Here is a 7,068-nt window from a genome sequence, read left to right as displayed (position 1 = left end):
TGCAAGGGGCAATAGATCGTTAGGTGTATTAACAATTTAGTCATGGTGCTCCAAATGCTTACTCACCTATCAGCTTGATGTCCTCCAGTTTCCCCTTTGGCAGCTCTACAGTCATACTGGTAGGTTGACACACAACCCTGGGATCAGCAGACACTGTAGGTGAAGGTCTAGGAGGTGTTGGGTGCACATGGATAGCAGGGCATTTCATCTGCACAGCTACTGGGTGTCCAACAATTGGTATTAATGAAGATTCAGCACAAAGAAGTTCTCCTAGAAGTAGAGGGGGAAACCCCAAACACACCTGGCACTATGGTCTCAGATGTATTTTCCAAACCCCCGCACCTTCAGGCAAACCAATAAAGGCAGCAGGTAACCCAGAACCAAGTTTAATCTTGCTTTATTAAAGGGCTGCACAACTCCAATAAAGCCTACCACTTTGTGAACTCCACAGGATGTAAACAGAACAGTCAAGGAGATCTTCCCCATGGATTTTACTACTTTATAGCCACATTCTTTAGGGGCCGAACTCAGCACCATCTCATTACCATGTAGGCCTGCAACAAAAGCAAGAAGTTTCTAGAGATGTAAGGCTCACTAGACCCCTTCCCTACTTCCAATATACTCACCAACGATGGACATTGTTCAGAGAACTCCACAGGTAGCACTCACACTCATGCTGAGGTTTCGCAGGACACTAGAGGTGGGGAAGGGGTGAAGTGGCAAGAGTAGGAGGTGGTTTCTTGGGACTGGGCATTTCATGGTCATAGAATGAGTCTTCTCTCTTCCAGATTTGTACAGCACCTCAAGCACATAATGGCCATGCTAAGAACAGGTCAAATATATTTACTTTCACTTAATGGCTGGGGGCAAGAATTAGACACCAAGTTCTAACCACAAATGGTTAGAAAAGAAAAACTAACCTGCAAGCACAATGAAAAAAAGGGGCCAAGATACCCATTCATCAAGGGCAAGAATCAGACCATGCTTAATTAACTAGGATAAGGTCCAGAAGAGTCTGACCTTCAATACTATACTAGTTTGCTTAAACAAGTCATTATCTAAAGGGTATCCTTTGAACCCCAGGAAACCTGGTTAGGATGTCCCTCCCATTTCCTTCCACCACCCCATCACTGAAGTGCTGGTTGCTTCTACAGCTTTTAGTAGAAGACCATCTACTAGGGGATGGTTCAACAAGCCCCAAGCAGCAGAAATTGGAGGCCATGACATTAACTGCATGGGTCTTGAGACAGAATTATGCTAATCCTGCCTTTATTCATGCTCCTCTTAAAGCCATGCTGGAAAGTGGGCTCACAACTTGCCATTGCTTCAGAATCCCATTCAGAATAAGATGGGATAAGAACTTCAGCATTGTAAACAGCATGCAGTGCTTAAATGGCTCAAGGATCAATTGTGTCAATACTGAAGGCACCCCCAATCAATATTGGTTTGTACCAATAATGGGAGGGAAACTTTAAAGTAGTAGACCTGTTCAATATTTAGTTACATTAAACCCTATCAAAAGGCATTGCATTTTATACTTCTGGCTGCTGCCTTAGTCATTTTGTACCCAGGAATGAAACCTAACATCCACACCCACTGAGTAAAGCAGTTTCTTAACTAGCTAAGTCACGGTTAATTTTAAAACATGGAAGGGAAAGTAATGTCTGATAAAAGGGACCATGGAACCAAAACTGCCATACAAAAAATGGAACCTCAAAAGCTATGCAGAGCCAGTAAAAAAGCAAGCACACTTGCCTGAACTGAAACATGACAGGCTTTATAAAGGGCAGTAAAGACCAACAGCTCCCTCTTCTTTTCCAAGGCATAACCACAGGTTTTGGGAGCCGAGATGACATGCACATTATGCCCACTTCCATCTACAGAAACAAAGAGGTTAGACTTCTGGAGCAGAGTGTCTTGACCACCTTGCAGTCAAACTCACCTACAACATAGACATCATTAGGAGATCCAGATGGCAAGACCACAGCCATACTTGAAGTCATGCACTCTGTGTGAGGTGGCTTCCTTGTGCTGGTTACAGGAGTTGTGGTTCTAATGGGATCTCCAACTGGGCAGCTCAGGTCACAGTCCTTGCATTACCAATAGCTGGTTTATAGCTCAGATGTAGGATATAATGGTGATTCTAAGGCATAACACCATATTGAGTGGCCAATTCTTCTAGAGCTTTTGCAGATAGTCCAAACTTTACTCACCTGAACCTTGATGTCACAGGCTCTGTAGGGGGCAGAGAAAGTTATGGTTCTCTCTCCCTTGACCAACTTGTACCCACAATGTTTGGGAGCTTTGGATACGCACAATTTTTGACCCAGTTTATCTAAAAAAAGAGATCCACAAAGTCATGTAAGCCACAAACTTTAGTCCATCACTTGGGGGAGGATAAGGGGAGTCTCATACTGACCAGATTAGACTAATGAATGCTAATCAGGATAAGGTAGGTACACTTTGATGAACATTCCTTGAGGTACTAAACCTAGTACCTACTAAAAGTGGGCATTTGTTCTAATCAGATGGCTCCACATGCCAGTAGTCCAATTGAGTTCTTAGCCACATCTCCCACATGAGCAACATTAAATTTGGTAGTTTAGCACTTACACCTCACTGTGACCTTCTACAAGAAATGCAGTTTTGGAAAAAAAAAAAAAAAGCTGTTAATCCCAGTTCTTATAAAGGGTTCATTTTAAACCCTTTAATGAAAGCTACCCAGTCAATAAGGCCTTAATGACCTAGCCCCATTTTTGAAACTTGTTGGCTACGGCCAACACTAACAGAACCCCATCTATCAGAATTGTCTGCCGATTCACCTGAACAGGCAAAGATAGTGTGCTAAAGGCAACTAGCTTGCCAATGTCGTATACATGACCTCTTCAAAATAGATCAGTTTAATTCCCGACTGGATTGTTCCATCAAAAACTTACCTATAATTTTGACCTGATCCAATGATCCAGAAGGCAAAACTACAGTCATGCCTGAAGCAGTACAAACAGGATGAGGATGGACATCAGGCATTGTAGGGACGACTGTAGAAGCTCGCTGTACGGCATCTCATATGCACTATTCGATCTCCTGTGGCACTCAGGTAGACGACAGTCAAAATGTGATGGTGATCCTATATTCAAAGAAAGGATACCTTCAGGTTCCACACATTTTTTACCCTGCTGCTTCAACTTACAGCAAGTATTTCATCTTCAACCATTATAGCTGCCAAGTGGATCCGTCTCGGATGGCATTTTGTCACTTGCCTGGACTACACATCTTTGCCCTAGCTGTCCTGTCATCTTGACAATGCTGATCAGTTTTTCCTTGCTATGACATGTGTGCCTTAAAGCTATAATGTAGACAAATTTCACTTATGATGGAATTTGTGAACCAAGTTCTAAAGATGCAAAGGCAGTATTAGGCAAGCAACGTTATGCGACTTAACCTAAAGAACGTCCAATTTGTCAACTGCAGCCTGATCTAGTTAGTGCTCAAATTGCTTTCCTACTTCATGCGAAGGAATGTACAAGTCACAAACATCTTGGTCACATGAAAAAAAAAAAATTGTCAGTTGCTTGGTGACAATTGTGTTGCACGCTCAACATTATCCAAATGAACATTACCAAAATAACTGAATAGTCTTGGTTTTAGCACTTCGAAGGATCTTGGTAATCTGTCCATGAGGGTTTACTCCCACACCTTCAATTGGAGCTCCCTAGATGCTCGTGAGCGTACTGAAAACTAGTAGATAGCTGGGCTTTTATAAGAGCTCATGAATGACAAGTGCAAAGCCTTCCAACCTACCTCCTCATTTAAGACAGCCAAGCTTCCCCTACCATGAGGAGGGTGCTCGGTTATAGATTTATTCTACTTTTACATTGCTGCACTGACCACTGTTAGGCTATGCCCATTTAGAAAGAACCAAGATTTTTTACCTGTATTCTGACATCACAGGCTTCATATCCAACAGTAAGAAGTAGATGCCCGCCTGCTTTCAGCAAAGAATAGCCACAGTCTCTAGGAAGCTCCTCGACTGCCACCATCCTATTAGATTTATCTACAAGGAAACCTTGTCTGAGAACAGATCAGAAATGCCATTACATTGCAGAGCCTGTCCTATCAACTTACCCATTATATTGACTTGATCAAGGGATCCATCAGGTAGTGTCAAAATCATTCCAGAGGCTTCACAGGTGGTGATGTACTTGCACAGTGATCTCTTGTGGCAGGGATGGATGAGGACAAATGTACAGGGCATTTCATGGTTACCCTCTCTTGTACACCATTCTCCAGTGTATAGAGGACAACAAGAACATGATAGGAATGCTACAAAGAGAACATTTGTGGAAGAGACTTTAGCAAAAGCTTATTAAATCTCAGTGGTTTCATGCATCTGGCGTCTCCGTCACTCTGCTTACCCTCTGTATGCACATGACAACTCTATAACCTGCAGTGAAGACAATAGTCTTGCCCCTCTTCACCAAATGGTACTGCATTCTTGGGAGCATCTAGGACCACTACTGGTGGTGAGATTTATCTAAGAACACAAAGAAAGCAAGGACAACACAATCAGATCTTACAGCTGGTGTAAGAGCATAATCTTGAATTGCTAAGGTAGGTAGACACATTTTGAAAGTTTACTTATTTCTTGAGGGCCTAAAACACACAAAAGTGGTAAGCATACATACTCACCCAGTACTTGAACCTGACCCAGCAAGCTACTGGGAAGCTCTAGAGACATGCTGGATGCTCCACAATCTATGTGAGGTGGCTTAAGTGTAGAGGGCTTTATAGGTGTAGACAGTGGCAATGGTGGGTGCCAGCTCACAGGACATTTCATGTTCACCACAATTTGGGACCAGCACGGGCTTGTAGACAATAGTCAATGTATAGTAATGATTCTAAGGAAGAAAAAAGGTTGTGCCACCGTTTAGTACAAAGTGTATTTAGGGATAAACTTAAAACCAATGGTACAACCAAACCATTTGGAGATTAAGTCAGCTTCCTAGCAATCAACTTGCTTGCAGCCAACATCTTAAATATGAGTGTTCCCTATTTGCCAGCCTTGCATAAGAGGCCTTTAGCCAGTAACAGACAAATTGACAAACTCCAGTCTTACCACAATTTGGATATGGCAAGCCTTATAGGGAGTTTCAAAGAGGATCCCATGCGGTTTCTTCATTAAGTGGTAGCCACAGCTTTGGGAGCCTGTGTGTACCAATACTTCATGATGGAAGGCATCTGTTCACAAAGTCACATACATTCTCTTAAGCTCAATTCTACAATTATCTTGTCAATTGTTAATCTAAGGTCATCTTACCTAGAACTTTAACCTGATCTAGGAGCCTAGAGGTAGCAGAACACTCATGCTAGAGGCTTTGCAAAGAGGACTAGGCTTGCTGGGTGATGTGGTTACAGGTGCCGCTGTGGTAGTCCAGTGAGAGCTGGACATCTCATGGCAACTACTACTGGCTGCCCATTTCTTGGCTTGTATACTACTTCTAGTATATAATGGTTACTCTGCAATACAAAAAATTGTTCAAAAATGTATGGGTTATGAAGTACAACACCCTCAAACCATCATCAATCATACCTCATATGGACATGCACGATGTATAGCTTGCAGTAAACACCAGATCATGGCCTCTCCTCAGCAACTGATAGTGACATCTCTCAGCCAATTGTTGCACTGCCACCTTCTGGGGGTTTTTTGTCTAATAGAAATGTAAAGTATTTTACTAGATGTAAAGCATCACACCACAGTACCTTTGTAGCCAACACCCATTTCTACTCACCCTTCACTTTGACCTGGTCTGGCACAGCACCAGGCAGCAGCACATCCATAGTGGAAATGTGACAAGATACCTTTGGATGAGACACTGGAGGAACAGTGGAATGGGGAGTAGTCACATGTTCCCCAGAGTGTATTGGGCACCTCATGTCCAATACATTCTCCTTGTGGTTAGGACTGGTGTATCTCACGGTCAGGATATAGTAGCTCCCCTGTTAAATAAACTTGGATTAAACCCATCAAGGCAATGGTCATTGGAGTCCCAGCCACAATGGGTCATGCTTAGTTAAGACAACATGTAGGACTCTAGGTGTAGTGGAGATCATACAAATTCATACTAGATGAATAAAACTGGATTAATGTGATATGATATGTCAGATGCCAATTAGCATATAGGCTTGCATAAATTGATCAGGCAAACTAAAAATTGCTCATGTAGGCATTGGCAACAGTAAACAGTATTTCAAGTACCACTCTGAAGGTTTCCAAAATCTCATGCTCATGGAAATGCCTCAATGACTCCCCATTTAAAAAAAGTTTTAGCAGTGACCCAAAAGGGCAGAGGAATCCCCCGCAAAGGTGCACCATTGCTCATTTTCCAGACAATGTAAATGCCTCACACCTTCCCAGACTCACCTCTCTCTTAACATAGCAGCCTTTGTATGAAACAGTAAAGAAAATCCTTTCCAAAAGCATCTTCAAAACACATATTTGCATCTCCTAGCAAGGGACGGCAGGGACCCAATGGAGGTGATCTGTTGGAAAGGTGGTACAGTTAAGCTCCATTTTAAACAAATTCTTGAATGGTGTTCATTGAAAGCCAGTTTCAGACACTGAACTGTAGATTTAATAAGAGATGGGAAATTACTTCTGCAACTATATGTAGATAATGGTAAATTTGGTATGGAGGAAGCAACAAAGCTCTTGACTGGCTACCAGGGCTACACTTTCCTTTGCACGTCTTGTTTAAAGCAAATTCTTGAAGCCTTGGTTGTAAGACGTTTAGCAGATTGAGACCTCTACTTCCAGTTACTGCAGTGGTTTTGGCATTACCCTCCCTACTTCATATTTGAAGCAAAAATGCCCTGCTTGCTTATGGAACCTTCAAGTTTTCATACTCTTTCAAATTTTTAATAAGACATCCAGTCCTATGTAGGCCATAGCAGCTATTGCCCAATGTCAAGCAACAGGTGAATGACTAAGCATACTCTTAGTTTAATTAAAATATACTTGGTAAGATCCTACTATAAATTGGACCCAAAAAAAAAACACCACACTGC

At 42.3% G+C, this 7,068-nt stretch overlaps 4 long non-coding RNA genes across 4 annotated transcripts; all 4 read right to left on the bottom strand.

The window, feature by feature from the left end:
• Positions 1–222: 222 nt before the first annotated feature.
• LOC120522317 lies at positions 223–665 on the bottom strand. Its single transcript, XR_005632354.1, has 3 exons — positions 627–665; positions 433–554; positions 223–270 (listed from the first exon to the last, which is right to left on the bottom strand). It is a non-coding gene; the product is annotated as an uncharacterized LOC120522317 (long non-coding RNA).
• A 1,096-nt stretch (positions 666–1,761) lies between these two features.
• On the bottom strand, positions 1,762–2,307 carry LOC120522315. The gene is made up of 3 exons (XR_005632352.1): positions 2,214–2,307; positions 1,943–2,143; positions 1,762–1,877 (listed from the first exon to the last, which is right to left on the bottom strand). It is a non-coding gene; the product is annotated as an uncharacterized LOC120522315 (long non-coding RNA).
• Positions 2,308–4,518: 2,211 nt separating this feature from the next.
• On the bottom strand, positions 4,519–5,204 carry LOC120522313. Its single transcript, XR_005632350.1, has 3 exons — positions 5,117–5,204; positions 4,690–4,898; positions 4,519–4,534 (listed from the first exon to the last, which is right to left on the bottom strand). It is a non-coding gene; the product is annotated as an uncharacterized LOC120522313 (long non-coding RNA).
• A 588-nt stretch (positions 5,205–5,792) lies between these two features.
• On the bottom strand, positions 5,793–6,502 carry LOC120522316. Its single transcript, XR_005632353.1, has 2 exons — positions 6,425–6,502; positions 5,793–6,000 (listed from the first exon to the last, which is right to left on the bottom strand). It is a non-coding gene; the product is annotated as an uncharacterized LOC120522316 (long non-coding RNA).
• Positions 6,503–7,068: the final 566 nt, after the last annotated feature.

The sequence above is a fragment of the Polypterus senegalus genome, unplaced genomic scaffold (assembly GCF_016835505.1).
Source record: "Polypterus senegalus isolate Bchr_013 unplaced genomic scaffold, ASM1683550v1 scaffold_9608, whole genome shotgun sequence".
NCBI classification, from domain to species: domain Eukaryota; kingdom Metazoa; phylum Chordata; class Cladistia; order Polypteriformes; family Polypteridae; genus Polypterus; species Polypterus senegalus.
This window is presented reverse-complemented; position numbering and strand designations above follow the sequence as displayed.